This window comes from Macaca fascicularis, chromosome 6, assembly GCF_037993035.2.
Source record: "Macaca fascicularis isolate 582-1 chromosome 6, T2T-MFA8v1.1".
In the NCBI taxonomy this organism is placed as follows: Eukaryota; Metazoa; Chordata; class Mammalia; order Primates; family Cercopithecidae; genus Macaca; species Macaca fascicularis.
The window spans coordinates 185,121,250-185,142,669 of record NC_088380.1 but is presented as its reverse complement, the minus strand read 5'-3'; the positions used below and the strand labels follow the sequence as shown (position 1 = coordinate 185,142,669).

The following is a 21,420-nucleotide window of genomic DNA, read 5'->3' as shown; positions in this document are numbered from 1 at the left end:
TGGCAACCCCCAGGAGACCACCCCCGCTGGCCCTGTCCTTGATAACAGGCAGGAAGTGGTCCCTCCCTGGATGGGAGGATTCCGGCCTGGGACATGGTTGTTGGATAGATAGCTGCTGTCGGGCCGTTCTGCCCCTCAGTTTGTTAAAAGTGAGGATCAACACAGCTGGCCCAGAGTCGGGAAGAGAGGCTTGCGTGCTGCAGGGAAAGGCCCTTGGACAAGGAAAGTGACCCAGCTTCAGTCAAGGCCAGGGGAGTGGAGCAGGCAGGCCACACACAGGGCCTAACAGGCTGGCGTGGCAGCAGGGCTGCTCAGGGTCTCGGGCAGCCTTGTCCCATTAACAGATGTCCCCCAGCAGAATTAATCACTCCGTCTTCAGTGCTGTCATCGCAACATATCCATACTTCCTCTGTGGCTCTTGGAACCCCGGGTTATAATTATCTGGTGAGGAATCCCTGGGGCAGCCACAAGCTACCTGTGCCTGCTTCCTCCCCACATTGTGAGTCCTGACATTGCGCTGGGCCCCCCACCCCTCTGTTCATCCAGCCTTGCTTCCTGACTGCTCTGCCCTAGACGTCGTGCTGGGTGCTGGAGTACCATGCCGGTGACTCCCCAACTTCCCACAGCTAACTTGCTGTGCACCAGGCACTGTGGTGGCTGCTGGGACCCTAAACCAGCTGTCAGAGGGTGAGCGGATGATACCCAAGCGCAAAGGACTGAGATGGAGAAATAGAAGCATGCTTCAGAGCCAGGCAGGGCTGGGAGCAAGAAGGAGCAGAGGGGCATGACCAGGACGGCGTCCTGGAGGAGGTGGCGTGGGTGCTCGGCCTGAGGACTGAGTGGAAGCTGACTGTGTGGGAAAGTGATCAATGTAATTGTAGGCAGGGGAACAGCGTGGCACAGACTTGATGTCCCTGGGCACAGCCAGCTTGCATTGTGACCTGATTTTAGGGTGCCTGGAGAGGGGGCACAGAGAGCCTGAGGACCATGAAGGCCGGGAGACTTGATAGGAGCCGAGACCCTGGGTGCACATGCACTGGTACCTCACTGGGGGTGGGAGCTTTTCCCGAGTCCTGCCCTCCCTCTGCAGGCCTGGGAGGGAGAGAAGACCCTGGGGAGGTGCCAGAGGTCCCCGGCCAGTCAGGGGCCACCACAGGGGGCGGCCTCCTCTAGATCACACCCACCAGTGGAGCTGAAGCCACACAGACCTCCCCCCGCCCCACCCCTGCAAGGAGGAGCCTGGGGCCCAGGTGAGGGTTGGGGGAGCCCGGTAGGACTTGGCGCATCATTAATTCATGCAGTCAACAGTCCGGTGTTGAGTCCATCTTCTTGGGGCTCCCATGCTAGCACAGGGAGACAGAAGACAAAAAAATAAAAACAAAAAACTTCCCATTACGTAGGATGGTGATAGTGCCATGGAAAGATGAGGCAGGAAGCGGGAGGCACGGGAGGCCAGGCATGGGGCGTGGGGGGTGACTCCGCCTAGAGAGGGCCAGGTGTGGGGCGTGGGGGATGGTCCCGCCTAGGGAGGGCCAGGTGTGGGGCGTGGGGGATGGTCCTGCCTAGCGGAGGGCGGGAGAGGACCAGCCACTTTTTTCTGCTGCCAAATCTATTGTGACTTTAATAAAGTGAGAAAGGAAACTAGTCACAGCATCACCCGGGTTATCAGCACCAGTGTGATTATCCTGGGCACCCGCCACAGTGGGCCTCTGCCTCCTGCCAGTCCTCAGTGGGGAGGGGCTTTCTCCTCCCACCTCTGTCACATCTTTCAGCTCGGGTTCCCCTCACCCAGCTGCCTGTGCCCCTGCTATTTCTCTGGTCCCAACTCATTGGTGGTTTTTACCTTGGGGAAAAAAAAAAAAATCCAAGTATGGAAACCTCTTAATACAAACCAGATGAGGGGCTGGTAAAAATGTTTTTCTCCGCATCAATCACCCAAGTTCTTGCTGTGCTGAGAATTTGGTAAACCCTCATCGGCTCTACCAAGCATCCCTTCCAGACTGCCTAGCAAGACGCAGGAAAACAATGCTGCCTTCTGTGTGTTCAGCAGAGCACCTCTTCACATGCGTGCACCCCACTCCTGCTTGGGCTCAGGTGGGATTTGGGGGTCGGCCTGTGCTGCTGATGCGGCGGGGGAGGCTGACGCTCTGCAGTGGGGCGAGTTGCAGCTCTGAGTTGGGTCCCCCTCCCTGCTGGAGGGTTGGCCTGGGCCATGTGCAGAGAGTGACTGGGCCTCAGATGGAAGGGCTGAGGAAGGGCTGGATTCGGAGCAGGTGGAGTGGCAGGACCCAGGACCTCTTGGAAGTCCCTCCCTAAATCAGACTTAAGAAGGTGGAAGCCATCGGGCACCCATGGGGGCCTGGTCCTGGGAAGGGGCTCTGCAGACCCCTTTGCCGTCCTGAGGCGGGATGCTCTACAGCCAGGCGGGGAACTCGGCCCAGAAGCTGGGTAGTAAGTGGGCATGAGGCTCTTTGTTAGCGGAGAAACCTCTGTTCTGGTATGCCTGCTGGCCCAGCCCTGTTCGGAGCCCTGAGGCCACACACCCAGCCCTGACTGCCAAGGGAGGTAGCCATGAACATGGAAAAGGACCAGAATGTAGCATGACAGGGCTGTGGTGGGGGTGGGGGACACAGGACGGGGCCTTGACCCTGCCAGGGGCAGTTTAGGTTAGCCTTCTGCCTAAGGTGTCCCCTCCTCAGTAGGAAAAAATAGCCATTAGCAATGGGGTAGAGGAGGAGTTCTTTTCAGCAAAATAAGAAGAAAGCAGGTGATCATAGCTGAGAGTCGTCCCAGGTGTGTGGGAACACAGAGGTCCCTGCAGGCGGCAGAGCTGCTGGGAAGAGCCCCCACCAAGCCCTGGGCGGCAGGTGGGGAGGCCAAGGCAAGGCCAGTGTAGCAGGTGGCGTCAGTGCAGCTGGAGCTGGATGGGAACAGGGGTGGGGTGAGGTGGCAGGGCAGCAGGAAGCACATGGAGGCACGGGAGACCCCTGAGGTGCACGGCTGGGGCTGGGAGGCATGAATTCAGGACAGGGGAAGATGATCAAAGTTCCAGACCACTCCTCTAAGTTTCTAGAACTGTGCTGGCCTATATGGTAGTCACTAGCCCACGTGGCTATTTAAATTTGTTCGGGTTTTTTTCTTTTCTTTTCTTTTTTTTGAGATGGAGTCTCGCTCTGTCACCAGGCTGGAGTGCAGTGGCGCAATCTGGGCTCACTGCAACCTCCGCCTCCTGGGTTCAAGTGATTCTCCTGCCTCAGCCTCCCAAGTAGCTGGGACTACAGGCGCCTGCCAGCATGCTGGGCTAATTTTTGTACTTTTAGTAGAGATGGGGTTTCACCATGTTGAACAGGATGGTCTCGATCTCTTGATCTCATGATCTGCCCGCCTCAGCTCCCAAAGTCCTGGGATTACAGGCCTGAGCCACCGCGCCTGGCCCTGTGTTTTATTTATTTTTTTAATAGAGATATAACTCAACATAAAATTCACCATTTAAAGTGTGTGACTCCGTGGTTTTTAGTATATTCACAGACTGTGCAGCCGTCACCGCTGTCTGATTCCAGAAAGTATCCATCACCCCAAAGAGAAGCTCTAGCAGTCCCTTCCCATGCCCCTCCCCCAGGCTCTGGCAACCCCGCGTCTGCTGCTTTCAGTCCCTCTGGATGTGCCTGTTCGGGACATTTCCTGTGAGTGGAACCGCACACAGTGTGGCTTTTTCACCTAGCATGTGTTCAAGGTTCATTCATGGCTATTTAAATATAAAAAGTTAAATATAAAGTCTAGTCCTTTGGTCACACTGGTCATATTTCAGGTGCTCCACGGCCACCTGGGCTCTTAGTTTCCATATGGATGGCTCAGCGGACGTTTCCATCCTTGCAGGAAGGTCTCAGGTCTGTGAGGCTCCCAGTGCCTTGGTGCACGGTGAGGACAGGGAGGAGGGGGAGGCGGCCTCAAGCAGGGCCACTAGACCCTACTGGGCCTCACCCTGCTCACCTGATGGGCATGGACTCATGGTCCCCTTTTCAGGTCCCTGGAGGCCGGAAGGAGACCCATCAAGGATTTTTGCTATTTCACAAGCTCTGAGGAAAATCATGCCTTGTTGAGGAATCAGCCTCCCAGACCAACCCAACGCTGGGGCACTTGGATTTCCGCTCGAGCTTTATCAGCCCAGTGTGAGGCTGGTGTCTATCTGCAGCCTTCAGAGGCTCCGACGGGCTGCTGCGTATGACTCTGATTAATCACGATGGGAAAATGAGTTAGCTGTTGCTGCGTAAACGCAGCTTGGGACACGTGATCTTTTCGGTGGGAAGGAAAAGAATGAACAGGGCCCTTGTGTGATTGATTGCAACATCTACAGGCAAAACCGTTATTCGCATTCTTGTTGATAGCCTTCAAGAGTCAGATTTTGGGGAAGTACGTGAAGGGGCATACATAGAAACATGCGTATATGTATATTAAGACATATGTACATATGTGTGTTTAACTTTAAAAGATCAATTTGTGGCCGGGCATGGTGGCTTACACCTGTAATCCCAGCACTTTGGGAGGCCGAGGCAGGTGGATCACCTGGCCCTGAGTTCATCAAATTTAGATCTATCTTGAATAGGGACATTACAGAGATCAAGACCATTTCTAACCCTGCACGTCTGGTGGAGTCTGGAGTTAGAGACCACATGACCCAAGTCATCAGCTACATGTACCAAGGGATTGAACTTTAGAGGACCATCTTCCTGGCAGATGTCTTGCCGATTACCAGGAAGAGATGAACCAAAAACTTCTTTAATGTAAGATTCCAAACGGCCCTGGAGATCTCCAGGTGGTGAGTATCCTCAGCTTCGTGAGGGTGCAACACCAGGATAGGTTCCTCTTTCACCTCTTCTCCTGCCTCAGCAACCTCTGGCACTTTCTCTTTTCTGGATCAAGACCAAAATTCTCTACGTGTTGCCCCTGAGACTGTCCACATGAAGACTCCTCTGGTAATGCCAGACACAGATCGCTCCGCCATCTGTGATGAGATCCACGGGCCTGGGCTACCGCGATCTTAATAAAGAGAAAGTTGGGAACTTTCTGGAGGCAGTGGGCCTACAGTCGGCCCTCTGTTTCAGTAGGTTCTGTGTCCCTGGTTTCAGCCAACTGTAGATCAAACATATTAGGAAAAAATGGGTAGTTGTATCTGTATTAAACACAGACCTTTCTTTTTTTTTTTTTCGAGACAGTCTCGCTCTGTCGCCCAGGCTGGAGTGCAGCGACATGATGTCGGCTCACTGCAACCTCTGCCTCCCAGGTTCAAACAATTCTCCTGCCTCAGCGTCCTGTGTAGCTGGGACTACAGGGGTATGCCACCAGACCTGGCTAATTTTTGTAATTTTAGTAGAGACGGGGTTTCACCATATTGGTCAGGCTGGTCTCGAACTCCTAACCTCAGGTGATCGACCTGCCTTGGCCTCCCAAAGTGCTGGGATTACAGGCGTGAGCCACCACGCCCAGCCACAGACCTTTCTTCTTGCCATCATTCCCTAAACAGCTGTGTAAAATACAGTGTAACAGCTGTTTACATAGCATTTGCATTGATTAGGTATCAAAATCTAGAGACAATTTGAAGATGTGTGTAGGTTATGTGCAAATACAACATCATCTTCTGTAAGGGACTTGAGCACCCATGGATTTTGGTATCTTTTGGGGGTGTTGGAACCAATCCCCCACAGATACCAAGGGATGACCATACTTACAGTACTGCATAATAAAACCAGTTTCTACATGTTCATTTCTTTTCTAAACGTTCAAGTGATGGGCACAATGTAAAAATTAGGAATAGACAGCTGTCTTGGACTTTTGGAGAAGAGAGAAATTTAGGTTGAGAATGGTCTTTTAAAAAACATTTTAGGCTGGGTGCAGTGGCTCACGCCTGTAATCCCAGCACTTTGGGAGGCCAAGGTGGGCAGATCACAAGGTCAGGAGATCAAGACCATTATGGCCAACATGGTGAAACCCCATCTCTACTAAAAATACAAAAATTAGCCGGGTGTGGTTGCGTGCTACTGTAGTCCCAGCTACTCAGGAGGCTGAGACAGAAGAACTGCTTGAACCCAGGAGACAGAGGTTGCAGTGAGCCAAGATCACGCCACTGCACTCCAGCCTGGGTGACAAGAGCAAGACTCTGTCTCAAAAAAAATTATAATGGAAAAATTCAGATGTTTGCACAAGCAAAATAGTGTAATGAACTCCCATGCATGGACCCTACATCCAGCTTCAAGAAATTTCAGCTGTATCCCATCCACACCCCCTTCCCCTTCATTCCTCTGATTGATGACTCAGTCCTCTTTCTTCTAAAAAGCCTGTAGCTGGATTTTGGCTTCTATCCAATCAACAGTCTTTGTCTTTTTACCGACAAGTTTGTGGTTTCAGCTTGTGCCCTGCCTTTTCTAGGTTTCTTGGTTAATCCTTTCTTTTTATAAATAAAAATGTTATCCATATGTTCCTCGGTCACATGACTGCTCCCTCGCGTCCCTGGATCTCCCCTCCACCCAGTCCCCATCCTATCACTCTTTCTCTTCTGGATCTTAGCTAATTGATGGGGTGGAGGTGGGGAACAGTCTTCACTTCGGAATCTGATCACCCTTTGATCTTCTCGTGTCTTGAACCACGTGCTGATCCCGAGTGTTTCCCACATGGGTCTTTATGTGGCCAATCTCTAGGGCCTCCTGTGTTTGAGAATGTGTTGGTCCTGCCCTCACACTTGGATGACAGTTGGCTGGATGTAAAGTTCGGGGTGCAAAGTTCAGTACTCAAAACCTCAGTGCTCACTTCAGTACTCACAACTGTTACTCCTCCCCTGTGGCCTTACAGTCCGCATGGCTGTCGGAAAGTGTGGTTCTGTCTGAGTCTTGCTCCTTCGTCAGGTTCTCTGCTCTCTGGGGACTTTTAGGCGTCTCTCTATCTCTGATAGTCTGAAATTTCACTCGAATGTGTTGCAGTATGGACTTTTTCTTCCTTCTGTTTGCAATTCTGTGGGCCTTTTCTTTTTTTCTTTTTTGACAAGAATGAGACTTTAATCAGTTTGAAGTGGAGTTTATAACACCAAGAGATAAACGGTTGTTAACAAACACAGTAACAAACGGACATCTGATGGGGATGAGGCATTATCCTGTACACATCGTATTGGTATTTTTGTGTATCCGCCATGCATAGCATGTACACACAGAGCCACTGCTGCACAGCACACGGGTATCTGAAGAGGCTGAATCAGAGTTAACAGACTGAAATTGTTTAGTATAGATATTCTAGTTGAAAACAGGTTGAACTTTTGAACTGGCAGGTAGAAGGCAACTCTGCCAAACACTGCAGCTAAAGCCCCCACTTGAGTGCACGATTCCATCCCTACCATCTGGATGCAGGACACAGTAACCGTACTTAAAGGTAAACGAGGCACTCTGTGGCAACCACAGCCATCGTTATGAACATATTGCACACAATTTCTAGAACTAAACATTTAACTTGTGCCCTGCTTTTATTTTTTAAAGCTGAAACATTCGATGGTGCCGGTAAACCCCACTTAAGTTTATAACCTGTGCCACAGCAAAGAATGGTGATGCTACTTATTCAGCTACCCTGTTAAAAGTATGGCAGGCACGTTCAAGAGGAACTACAAAGGACTTGGGATGGTAGAGGGCCCAGTTGTAAGCTTTCTCAAAAGTGATGCTTTCAAGTAACTTCAGACATGTAAGCTGCTGCGCATCCAAAAGGTCTAAGGAAACATTCCAGAAACTCAGAGATTACCTACGGAATGCATTTTAGGCTAATTATGAATACTGCCATAAATACAGTTTTAATTAGGTCTTGAAAACTTTTCAGTCATAGCGATTCTTGTCAAATTCTATGGGGATGGTAACTGAACTAAAGTAAGGAGAGTATGTAAAATGTATATTTATATATATATATAATATATATAATGCCATTTTTCCATTTCCAGTGACTACACCATAAAATGTAATCAGGGCTTCTCAAAACCATTGACACATTCAAAATCAAAACTCTTATTCAAACCTTCACATTCCAAAGGAAAAATAATAACAGCGCACAAGCCTCTCTGGGCCTTTTCAGTCTGAGATCCTTCATCTTTCTTTAATTCTAGAAATCGACCTCTATCGTTTCCCGCCATCATTATCATGTTCTCATAGGTACTACTGTCAGTCTGTGTACTACATTGTAATACAGCCTGGTTTCTTGTTTAGTAAAAATAATAGAAAAATAGGGACCCTCAAGGAGGAGAGGGCTGAGAATCGTTGGCACATCACAAGCCATCTTCCTTTTTTAAAATACATTAATGTTCTGAAAGCCTGCCCTGTCCGAGCTTGGAGTATGGATTTTCTCTTCTCTGCTCACTCTGCCCCGCATGGAGGTTTTGCTTTGCACATCAGGGTTTTCCGGCGTAGGAGGACAAGGCCTGTCCAGGTCGCACGGCTAGATGTGGGGCAGTGATGGGGTTTGCACCTCAGTCCTCCTGACTCCACTGTTAAGGCTTATTTATTGATTGATTGATTGATTGAGACAGAGTCCCACTCTGTTGCCCAGACTGGAGTTCAGTGACATGATCTCAGGTCACTGCAGCCTCTGCCTCCCAGGTTCGAGCAATTCTCATGCCTCAGCCTCCTGAGTAACTGGGATTACCAGCACACCACCAAGCCCAGCTAATTTTTTTTATTTGTAATTTTAGTAGAGATGGGGTCTCACTGCGTTGGCCAGGCTGGTTTCAAACTCCTGGCCTCAAGTGATCCGCCCGCCTCGGCCTCCCAAAGCGCTGGGATTACAGGTGTGAGCCACCGCGCCCGGCCTCAAGCCTCTTTAATTGTCAGGGGACTCCTGGGGTGGAAGTGCTTTGATTCCTTTGCTGAACCCCTTCTGCGGAGGGCTGCTGAGCGTGGCTGCAGTTCCCACATGGCCCGTGATGGAGGAATATTTGCACTTAGGGCAGAGTCTCCCACCTGGCACTCCAGCAGGTCTGGGATGGGGACTGCCCTCTGGCCGGGTGACAGCTGGTTACAGTTCACTATGTGGAATCGCTGGCACCAAGATGGTTTCCTGGCATCCTTTTTCTCAGGCCACAACACCCCTCCTGCATTGATGATCCCGAGTCTCTTTGCTCCGTGTCTTCACCCACCTGGCCTTCACTCATCCGAAGGTAGCCTCCGAGGCTGGCAGGGGCAGTCTGGGCCGTGGCTCAAAGGCTCCCTCGATACCTGCAGGTTTCCTGGGTGGAGACACAGCCTGCTGCTCTGGGTTGAGCTTCTCTGGGTTGAGTGATGTCCCATTTCCCAGGTCCCACCGGCCGGAGCATCTGAGGCTCCCTGCGGGTTTGGCAGCTTCACTGTATCCAGAGCGAGACGCAAATGCAGTGAGACCAGAAGTTTAATTTTTTGGATGTGGCAGCTCCCATGCCGCCCCCAGACCTGTGCTGTGCCAGGTGTGGCTAGTTATGCAGGACGTGCCCGTAACTGCGCCCGCAGGGTATGGGGCATGGCACATGTGCCACACCTTGTCCCGTAAACGGATGTGAGACCCCCGAACAGCCCCAGGATGCCACAAGGCAGGTGTTGTTAACAAATATTGACAGGGCACCTACTGTGTGCCCGGCTCAGAGCTGGGCACTGAGGAGATGATAACACAGCAAACAGCGGTTCCCCTGCCATGGAGCTTCCCTTGTGGTTAGGGGAGACAGGCAGTAAATGAGGGTTTCACAGGTCCAAAGGTCCTTTTTTACGAAAAAAGGGAGGCAGGTGAGGGCAGTCTCGAGTGCCGGGCGAGAGTGAGGGTGGCAGTTTTCCATGAGAAGGTGGCATGTGAGCAAAGATGTGAAGGAAGTGAGGGGCTCGCCAGGTGGCTGTCTGGAGGAAGACAGTCTCCAGAAACAGGAACCGCCAGTGGTCAGGTCCTGAGGTGGGCGGACTGCCGGCTGCTGCAGGAGCAGCTGAGACGACTGTGGCTGAAACGGGGATGAGGGAGAGAGGTGAGTGGGAGACCAGGTCAGGGACCAGGGGCCCAGGTCTGCCAGCAGATCGGGGGCAGCCTGGGGGCAGGTAGGCAGGCCACACCTGAGACCGTGTGCTGGCTCCCCAGCCTCTTCCAGCCTCACCCACCCGGGGCCCAGGGCAAAGCCCAAGGCAGAGCCGTCTGTGGAAAACATCTGCCTCCCCACCCTTGTCATGTTTAGTTGTAGATTTTGAAAGCGAAACCTTCACTGGGGTCCCCTTTGCTCAGGTCAGAAGAGCCAGGCTAGCCGGGCCCTTCCTTCTGTGCTCTGGGGTACCCGATTGGAGCAGGAGTCTGGGAGAGCGGCCACTGAAGTGTGCCCTGCATGGGAGGCCTCAGCTCAGGGAGGCTGAAGGAAGTGACCGACCTGTCTCGGGTTCCTCAGCCGAGGTTCTTATTCTCCTTGTAAAGACCGGATGGGGGTCAGGCGTGGTGGCACGCACCTGTGGTCCCAGCTAGTCCAGAAGCTGAGGCGGGAGAATGGCTTGAGCCCGGAAGTTCAAGGCTGAAGTGAGCTCATCACACTACTGTGATCAGTCTGAGTGACAGAGACCCTGTCTCATTAAACTTTTTAAAAAAGAAGAGCTAGTGGGGCAGGCCCTGGACAGGGAGTGAGGGACGCAGCCAGGCTCTGCTCCACCATCAGGAGCCATGTGGCCCTGAAAAGGTCAGCCCAGTTGTCTCAGCTCAAGGGACTCAGTTTCTCCATCGTCATAATGGGGGAAATAGAGCTGGCGAGTATGGTCAGTATGCGGTCTAAACCAGTTGGTCTCTGCCTGGCGGGACAGCCACCCCTCCGGGGTACGACCTTGAGCCCCAAGCCCGTGCACATCAGCCATGCTGCCTGGCCTCACACTTCATGTAAAGAGAACAACAGCATGGGTTTCTGGATGGAAAGTGGGAGCACCGTTTCAGAAAAGCCAGGCCTTGCTCCTGCCTACCTCCATTCCGGTGCCCAGACTCCCTCACTGCCCCTGGGAGGGCTGAGGACCGGAAGCCCCGGTGTCCAGACTCCCTCACTGCCCCTGGGAGGGCCGAGGACCGGAAGCCCCGGTGTCCAGACTCCCTCACTGCCCCTGGGAGGGCCGAGGACCAGAAGCCCCGGTGTCCAGTCCCTCACTGCCCCTGGGAGGGCCGAGGACCGGAAGCCCCGGTGACCAGACTCCCTCACTGCCCCTGGGAGGGCCGAGGACCGGAAGCCCCCGTGTCCAGTCCCTCACTGCCCCTGGGAGGGCTGAGGACCGGAAGCCCCGGTGACCAGACTCCCTCACTGCCCCTGGGAGGGCCGAGGACCGGAAGCCCCCGTGTCCAGTCCCTCACTGCCCCTGGGAGGGCTGAGGACCGGAAGCCCCGGTGACCAGACTCCCTCACTGCCCCTGGGAGGGCTGAGGACCGGAAGCCCCGGTGACCAGACTCCCTCACTGCCCCTGGGAGGGCCGAGGACCGGAAGCCCCGGTGTCCAGACTCCCTCACTGCCCCTGGGAGGGCTGAGGACCGGAAGCCCTGGTGTCCAGACTCCCTCACTGCCCCTGGAAGAGCCGAGGACCAGAAGCCCCGGTGTCTAGTCCCTCACTGCCCCTGGGAGGGCTGAGGACCGGAAGCCCCGGTGACCAGACTCCCTCACTGCCCCTGGGAGGGCCGAGGACCGGAAGCCCCGGTGTCTAGTCTGCCGTCAGCCAAACATATGCAGAGCCTTGATGGGTATTCCCCGTGTGCCCTGTGACCATCAGCTTCTGCAGAGAGAACTTCAGGCCACTCCCGACCTCTGCATCAGCCCCTGGATTTCGGCAAGATTCCTAGACGATTTGCATGCACCAAGGATCTGAGAAGCTCTGACGCAACGGAGCAGCCAACACTGGGGGCCTCAGATCCTTCAAGACCAGAGTGTAGCTGGAGTCGTGGTGTGGGGCTGGGCTCCTCAGTCTCTAAGGTAAAAGCAGAAGTGAACGTTAATTGCCAAGGAGACCAGCTTTTTTTTTGCCTTTCTACCCCTCCTGCCCCGGAGCCACCAGCAAAGCTGTTCTGACACATGCTTCCTGGAAGATGGCTTTTCTTACCTGAGCACATTTTTTGGTGAGGCTTATTGCTGGTCAGAGAGGTGTCCTTGTCTCAGCCAGGCCTATCCCTGCGGCAGGCTCCCTGCCTAGGAACTTTCATCGGTGCATTCCTCATAAGAACGCTGTAAGGAGGGAGTATGATGCCCATCCCATGGCTAAACATGTGAGATGCCCAAGGTGAAACAGCTAGGGACAGGCAACACCAGAATTCATCTCCCTAACCCATCCATTCATTCATCCACCCCTCATCCCTCTACTCATCTCTTCATCCCCCAACAGCCACCCACCACCCACCCATCCTGCCACCTAATCATAAGTCATTGTTGCAGAATCCCATTTTAGGTGGGATTTTTATTCTTGCGTAAGGCAAAAATTTTACATGTTCCAAATCATTCCTGAAAATCCCTCAGGTTACCCATCAAACCCAGGAATGCTTCGTCTCTCTGCCAGCCCCACAGAGCCAGTGTTTGCTCCAGCACAGGGGAAAAGCAGCGAGAGCTGACATTCAGGAGCCCTTGAGTTCAAGAACATCCTTATCACCAAACTCCAGAACTCAGCCGGAGGCTCCCACTCCATACAAGGCTGTGGGAACTGAGGCCCACTGAGGGGCCGGCAGATTCACGTCCCCCCACTCATGTCTACTCCAGTGCATAAAGGAACAGATCCTCGGTGCTTACATCATTTTTCTCTTATTTTCGCGCACACATGCCAGCTGGCTGTGGGATCAGTGAGAATGCCTCTATACCGCACAACCAAGGGCGGGCTCACTCCCACGCCGTCCCCTCACGGCCTCAGCGGCCTGCTTGTCGGTGCAGGATCTGAGGCTGTAATAACAGGAGCACAATGCCTCGACCAAGGGAGGTATTTTTCCTGCTCTGCTCTGCTCTGAGGTTTAAGGATCTCATTTCGGGAGTCTTAGCGCAGAGGGGCAGAACGTATTGGATGGCGCAGGGCCAGAGAAGGCTTTCAGGATGGCAGAGGCTTGAGGAACACACACCCTGTAGAGATAATTCTGGAAACTGTGGCCGTGGCTTTGCCTGTCCGTCTCTTAGGAGGTTTTGTGAGGAGTGGTTGGGTTTGTTCTGTATGGTCCCAAGGATCCAGATGAGTGCTGAGTGGACCTTAGGCGATGGGTTTTAGCTCAGTGGAGGAAGAGCTTTCTAGTAGGCAGAGCTATCCAAAGACGGTGTGAACCTCTCTTTGAGGCAGTGAGCTCCCAGTCAGGGGAAGTGTTCAAGGGGAGGACGCATGAGCACTTCTCTGGAGGCTGGGAAGATGTTCCTAAAGCAGGAGCAGTGAATTCGTGACCCACAGGCTCACGCAGCCCTGAGCTTCTGTTTCCAAGCCCTAAGATGTGTTGTTGATAGAGACAAAGCTCAGCCCGGCTCTGGCCTTCATTCAGCTGTCATAGTCTCATCAGGTATAAACGTAATTTAGACAGATTCCTGTTAAGCCAGAAGGAAAAAGAGGCAGAGGATCCCCCTTGTGTGGGCACTTGGTCCCCCTCTCTTCTGACGCCTTGGATCTGCATATCCTCAGCTGCTCTCTGTTCCCCAGGAGCCCCGTTAACCAAATCATCTGGAGTTTAAGTACATGGTTCCCACCAAACACAAGCCGACTTCTCTACCTGGTGTTGGCCAGTGACCCAGGAGCAGCCCCAGTTCTTGGGGGAGCAGCCTGCTGCACTGCTGTCATTAAAGGGCTTCCAGAATGACGGCAGCGGGCCCCAGCTTGCACCCGCGCCACAGCACCACGCTCTTTGCGGGAAGGCAGTCCTTGCTGCGAGTCCTGTGGGCTGCGGGAGAGGAATTAGCACCTGCTGTCCCTGGGGCATCGCTCTGGGGGCTTCACCAGCCTTTGCTATCTCACTAGGCCCTCTGGACTGTGCCCTCTGGACTTCCTGGAGATCAGGCCCTGAGACTGACACTGTCCCTCTCTGGCCAGCCTGGTTTTTAGGTGGGTCTGTCTGACTGTGCCATCTGTGCTCTCTGCCTGGGTCCCTGGCAGGGCGCAAGGGACTTTCAGAAGCACCGTCAGGTGCTGATACCAAAAAGTCATGGCTAACAGCGTGGACCCTGGAGTCAGACTGCCTAGGTCAGTTCCCCTGCCCATACTCCCAAGATGTGTGGCCCGAAGTACAGCACGCCGGTTTCTCAGCTTGCTCTAACGTGGGGATACCAGTGGCTGCCCCTTCACGGAGCTGTCGGGAGCCTGGGTGAAATGATACATGCAAAACACAGCGCCTGGCATGAGGTCACTGCTCCATAAATGTCAGGCATTATAATTTTAACAAGAATAATAAAAATGTATAAACAGATTGTATAATATAGTCATAAAATATAATAATGATTAAAATTATTATCATCATTTTTTTGACTCCTCCATGACCCCATGAGCCTGTTTCCATCACCAGACGCTAATGGTGGACAGTGAGTGATGCTTTTGTGCCAAGAAGACAGTGGGGTCTGTGGAGCAGCCTCAGTCTGTGGGCACAGAGGAAGCCTGCCATCCTGGATGGCGGGAGAACAGCGGCTCCTGAGTGTCCACCTCCTACCCGCTCTACAGCGCCTCCCCGAGCCCGGCAGAGCCCACCTACCACCAGGGCGGGGAGTCTGGCCCTGGAAGGACGCGCTCCCTAACCCTGCACCCCACTCCCTCTCTCTGTCTTTCCACCCACCCTGGATGTGTGGAGAGCCTGGCAGTCAGCCCAGTTTCTGAAAGGTCTCATGTGTTTGAATTCACTCCAATTTATGGAACCGATTTTAAAACGAAGGAGCGGTGACGTCTGGACTGTGCCATTAGGGCCTGCCTCCAGAGCGGAAAGGTGGCTGAAATCTGTCGGTTTACAAAACGCGCCAACTCCCACGGGAACCTCTGCCCCTTCCCGGGGCTGGCCGGGGATCACCGGGACAGGAACACGCATGCTCTCCTCACCCTCGCACACGGGTCTCTGCGCTCCGGCGAGTGCCCGCAGCCCGTGGGGCGGATGGCTCCACACTCAGAACCCTCTCAGATGGGCGAGGCCGGCCTGGCGCGACGTGTCGCGGTCCACACGTGCTACTTCCACGCTGCACATCCCTGATGTCCTCTGCAGGCCTCCCCCGCGTGGGAAATCGAATTCCAATAGGGCGCAGGAACAGACTGGGCAGATCCGCGTGATTCCTGTTTCTGCCGCTCTGCGCGGCTCGCTGGCTCTGCGGGAGAAGTGTATTTATTCGACGCAAGTGCAAACCACGCCTCGGCATAACAGAGGCCTTGGAAAACCAGCTGCACGAAAGCTGCACTTGTTTCAGCTCTGCCTTTTTTTTTTTTTTTCTTTTCCTTCTACCGTCTTAGGAGAGCCAGTTTTCCCTCCTTTTAATTTTTGTTGTTAAAAGCACCATTAAGTCCGAGCTGAAGCAGATTGTTCTGCCAAAAGGAAGATGAACTATTAGCTGGATTCTTTTTTTAAATTATTGAAGTGAAATTCACATCGCACAAAATTAACCAGTTTAATGGAACGTTTCAGTGGGGTTGAGTCCATTCACAGTGTCGCACCACCATCACCTGTATCTAGTTCCAAAACATTTCAGCACCCAAAAGGATACTCCTCCCCACCAAGCAGTGGCTCTCCCTGTCCTCTGCGTGGCAACCACCAGTCTGTGCTGTCTCTGATTGACCTATTCTGCACCTTTCATATAAATGGAATCACACAATCTGAGGCCTTCTGTGCCCGGCTTCATTCACTTAGCACAGTGCTCTCAGGGTTTATCCATGTCATAGCTTGTATCTGTACTCCATTCCTTTTGATGGCTGAATAATATTCCATTGTATGGATATACCATGTTTTGTTTACCCATTCATCGGGTGATGGCCATCTGGGTTGTTTCTACCTTTCGGCTACTGTGAATAATGCTGCTGGGAACATTCATGTACAAGTACTTGTTTGAATACTTGTTTTCAGTTATTTTGAGTATATACCTAGCAGCGGAATTGCTGGGTCATATGGTAACTCTGTGTTTAGCTTTTTGAGAAACATCCGAATTCTTTTAGATGTTATTGAACACCTAGTGTGTGTGCCAGCCTGTGCCAGGTTCTGACTTCACCCTCCTCAGAGCCCCAAAACTCTAGGCTTCCCTTGGGCAAACCTGGCTTATTCCACTCATGCTAAAGAGGGCTTCTTCATCCCCATTACCTGCCACTTGGATAAGTCAAAATAAACCTCGGAAACAGACACCGAACACAGCCACCTGAAAGCTGGCCAGAGAGCAGGGCTGTTTGCATTTCCCCAATCCTTTGGAATTCTTTGCAAAGACATGGTAGATCAATTCTAGCTCAAATATAGCGAGCAAACTGGCATTTTGCAAGAACTTTGCCAATGATCGCAGTGTCCAAATGGTAGTTCCTAGACCTAGGAGCTTGCTGTAGATCTTCCTCCTTGATTTGTCCGTCTATGCTGAAAGCAGGCAAGGTGGAAACTCTTTTTTAATCTCTCCTCTCCATAGGGAGATACCGGAACTGCAGTCTCTATATGGCTGGAAGGACTGGCATGTTCTAGCACAAGGGTCTCCAGATACACATGGACCAGGCCACCTGCCCTGGCTCAGTTTCAAGAAGGAATATCTGGTACATGCCCAGATACTGCATATTCAGCTCATGAAATAAGCAGGCAGTCATGTGATCTAAGCAGCTGACATCTTTTTGTCTTCCTTATTCCTTCTCCCTGCGCAGGGGGAACGCTCTTCCTATGGGACTGGATTAAAATTCAGTTATGCCTCTTGAAATTGCTGGTTACCAGGAGGTAACAGAAAGCCCTTCCATCACTTTAAATCCCAGAACCCACTTGTGATTTGTAAATTATGTTATCTACTGCAAAATTATTTTGAACACATAATTTGCCTTCAAAGATCTGAGTGGCTAAAGGGTTTAAAATGCAGCATTCCTGTGAAATCCCACCTTTCATTTTAATTAGGAAACATTGCTTCTGAACACACCCCCTTGGCTGGTGCACCAGGGCAGGCCCACCTCAGCTTCCGGTTGCTGTGTTCAGTCTGTGGCCCTGAGCCGCTCTGAGACTTCCCACTTGCCAGGTCCCCAGCCTTCGGGCTGCTCTTAGGGATGCCTGTGGTCTCCACCTCTGGAGGAAACCCTTCATGCCTTGAACAGAATGTTGGAACATGCTCAGCCCCATCCAAGTCTGGGATGTGGGGGAGGAACAGGCTATGTGGTCAGCTGCCTGGATCTGAGGCTCTCACCTCATTACCTACTAAGTGTGTGACACTAAGAAGGCCACCTCTTTGGGCCCTGTCATCTTACCTGTAAAATTACTAATAATATTCCCACTTCCTGAGACTTGGCAGAAACACGTGTGTCAACATATGTGAACATACCCAGACTACACCAGATGCTTGGTACGTGTCATCTAGTGGGACTTCATGTTGCTGTCTTTAAGTGCAGATGGCAGGTAGGTGACAAGACCCACATAGGTAATTTTCTTGGGAAGTGTCTCTCCCTTGAGATTTCCCATGTGTAAGAGAACACACAACTTGGGGAAATCAAACCATGGGTGCCGCTAGGTAACGCTCCCAGCAGGACGCCTTCGCGTGTGCATGCAGTAATCACCGAGTTATGGTCCTCTTTGAAATGCTAATGTGGACTTGTTCCCTTGAGCTCATTTCATCTGGGGAGCCAGAGGCACCAAGAGGTTGGCCGGTGCCTCCTGGTGGCTCCCTTCCTGCCCCACAAACGGAAATCATTTCTTTTGGCAAAAGGACAGGATTGACTTCAGGGCCGTGGGCTCGATTCAGGCACGTGCCTTGAGTGTGTCGTGAGACTGATCTCAGAGAATCGTCACGGGTCTTCTTGCTGACGTGGACACACCCAGCACTGTGCCAGGCACACAGTGGGAGTTTAATAAATGTGCGGTAAGGCTGCTTAGAGTCTGAGGAACTGAAATGCTTCATGGCTGCACTCCAGAGAGCAGGGGGGAGGCAAGTCTGCAGTGGAGGGCAGAGAAGACCCGGGGTACCCTTAGCCCACAGCCTGAGGGCCCGGACATCCCCAGGGCATGGGGTGGAGAACAAGGAACTTGGCCACAACCTCTCCAGCTGCTCCCCTAAGGAGAAAGGCACAGGCATTTCCAAGATCGGGAAGGGGGACTGACCAGGGGCTCACGCATTGGACAGTGAGTCCAGCTGCCCCTTGGCTACCCTCATGGGCCCTGTCCAGGTTTGGGGACCCCATATCACTGAGACAGGAAGAATCCCTCTGCTGGGTTCCCTAAACTCACCCCCACACCCTGTTCTACCAGGATGGATGCTCTCAAGACCCTGGGAGCAGCCCACTTCCTCAGAGGGCCAGCCCACAGGCCAGGCTGTTCTGCAGATGGACGTCCTCCCAGCCCTGGGCTGGGGGCACAGAGGCCCCGATGATCACCGCCCAGGGTGAGGAACACTAGGATGGAAGGGTGTGCAGGGGACTGTGGGTGCCTCAAGACTGAAGCCTCAGGTGCAGGAGGTGGGGATGCATTTCACAAAGGGCCTGATCACCGGGACCAGGTCGCACAGGCATGTTGCCAGACAGAGGAGTGAGGACATGAAAGGGCGTGGCTGGGTGGGGAGGCAGCCTGGATAAGGGACAGAGAGAAGAACTGTGGGTCCCTGCATGCAGGGATGGCGAGGGAGGACGCTGGATTCGTGCCAAGGGCCCTAAGTGCCATCTTCAAGAGCTGGAACTTAACCCTGCAGGCCATGGCTACAAAGGCAGCCACAGGCCGAACCCAGACTTGAGGGTGCTGGCCGTCCAGGGCTTTTTTGGCCTGCATGGTGTTTTTAAAATATGAGTCAAAAATGAAAAATAAGAGATATTTCGCATCAAAATCCCAATGTCTGGCTTCTCTTGAAAAATGGAAAAATCTGGAAACAGTCAGTTTTAACTATCTAGGAGCCGCTCCCTCTAAATAAGATATCCAGGGCACCACGGTTGCCCTACTCCTAGTGTCTCTCTGGCCTGGAAATTGAGCGTCAATCACCATTTACCATGGGGCTTGCATGCTTTTTTTTCTTTTTTTTCTTTTTTTTCTTTTTTTTTTTTTGAGACGGAGTCTCACGCTGTTGCCCAGGCTGGAGTGCAGTGGCGCGATCTCGGCTCACTGCAAGCTCCGCCTCCCGGGTTCCCGCCATTCTCCTGCCTCAGCCTCCTGAGTAGCTGGGACTACAGGCGCCCGCCACCGCGCCCGGCTAATTTTTTGTATTTTTAGTAGAGACGGGGTTTCACTGTGGTCTCGATCTCCTGACCTTGTGATCCGCCCGCCTCGGCCTCCCAAAGTGCTGGGATTACAGGCTTGAGCCACCGCACCCGGCCGCATGCTTTTTTTTCTAATAAAGGCAACTTGGAACCACATGTCTGTTAAAATCAAATATAGACCAAGTGGGCTGCTTTGTGATTTCTGCGAAACGAGTCTGCTTCTTGTGTCTGTGGAACCTGTGTGTCTCTGTAGGCAGCGGAGTTTGAAGCCCTGCCAGGGAGTCATTAAGGAGTTTGTCAGGATTTATAGTTGTAGACGGCAGAATCCACTCCAGCCAGTTTAAGCCAAAAGAAAAAAAGGGTAGTGGGAGGTTATTCAGGGGTCCAGAGACCTCAGAGAACAGCGCTTCCAGGAATGGTTCCCAAGCTCTCCTGCCAGATCTGGAAGCTGCCCCCCAGCTGCTGGCTCAGGATCATGCTCTGTCCCCACCCAGTTCTGCCGAATCTGAATCTCCCTGGGACACCTCGGAGAGGTGGACTGTGAATCCCACCTGCATCCTAGCAGCCAAGGCAGCAGGGAAATGTGCAGTCAGGGCTGGAAGGTGGGGCTTGTGCTGTGGAAAGCGTCCACATGTGGAGAGGGTGACCAAAAGCTGCAAATGGCCACTCCAGGCTCTGGAAAGGGAGGTAGCTTTGGTGTCTGGGGGTGTCACCAGCGGAGATCTAGCCACGCCACTCACTTTGCACCCTGGAGTAGTCCCGGAACAGGACCTTCACACCTCCAGAAGGCTCTGAGTACACAATATCAGGCCCCGCTCAGAGAAGGTGACCCCCAGTCTCCCAGCAGCCCCAGAGCCTGGGATGGTCCTGGCTGGCCGGTCAGCCAGGCCTCCAGCAGCCTCCCGCAGCTGTGCCCACCCTCTAGCCAAGTGGCTTTGCTTGGCTTTTGCGTGCCTTCCTCCTGGCCTGGCCCCGCCGGCTGACTGCCCAGGCTGCCGGTCAGGACAGCTGTGTCGCTATTTCGGAACTCTTTGTTCTGTTTGTGGAATTCAGAGGAAGCCTGTGCCAGCTAGGAGACTGGGCTCAGCTATTTCCCAGCAGCTGATAACAGCTGGGATTAAAAGATGAAAAACCCTGCACATGGCCCAGCCCTGCCTGTGACACAGAAGCCAGGCACACGTGTCCAAACTCAGATGCTCTGTGGTGTCTGCTCCTGCCCCACCCTCTTGTCGGTGGCTGCCTCTGTCCAGAGCCTCGCCCTGCTCCGCACCCTGCCCCGAGGGCCGCAGATTCCTCGGGGACCATTTGCAGGGCTCTGAGGCACCTGGCCAGGTGCTTGCTACAGGCAGGGTATTGTATGAGCCTCACAACAATCCAGAAGGCAAGTGCCATGTTATGACCAGTTTACAGATGGGGAAACTGAGCCTCACAGAGTGTAGGTGGCTTGCCCAGGGCCATGCAGCAGGTGACTGGAGAGCTGGGATCCACCCAGGTGTGTTTGGCCTCAAAGCCTCCACTCTCCGTGACCTCACTTTCCTCTCTGATTTGCAGGTGCTGCAACTGCCTCTGCCAGATACACCCAGAAGGGTCATTTCTGCCTTCCAGGAGGTTCCTTTGATACAGAGCCTCCCCCCAGCCTCCCAAGCCAGTACCCCAGTAGGGAGCACAGCATGACAGCGGAGGCAGTGCCTCTGCCAGCTTGCAACTTGGGGCCAGTCACTCCTTTTCTACTGGGCATTCGTGTTCTCACTTCATTTATTCGACCGATACTTATGAAGCTCCTACTATATGCCAGGCACTAGGAGATAAGAGAGACGAGGTTTATCCCACTAAGAAGTCTGCGTTCTAGCAGGATGGAAACGTGCAGTGAGCCAGGACAGGATGTGACCGAGTGAAGGCGGGGCTTGTCTGGTAGGACTGCCGGTGAGGGCCTCTCTGATGAAGTGACATTGAGCTGAGACCTGCGTGACAAGAAGTAGCCAGGCTGGGGGGTGAGCAGGGCTTCCCAGGCACATCCGAAGGAGGATTGTGGCGCTGGGATGAAAAAGCAGAGAGGAGGTCCTAGTGGTTCACCGGATAGGGAGACCTGAAATGAGACCAGAGATGTAGTCAAGGG

At 53.1% G+C, this 21,420-nt stretch overlaps 1 protein-coding gene and 1 pseudogene across 1 annotated transcript in view; one reads left to right on the top strand and one right to left on the bottom strand.

Moving 5' to 3' along the window:
- Window positions 1–21,420, top strand: part of COL23A1 (collagen type XXIII alpha 1 chain) — a 368,609-nt gene that overhangs the window by 246,403 nt on the left and 100,786 nt on the right. The gene's annotated exons all lie outside the window — the stretch shown is intronic.
- Window positions 4,513–5,002, bottom strand: LOC135971168 (large ribosomal subunit protein mL50 pseudogene; annotated as a pseudogene).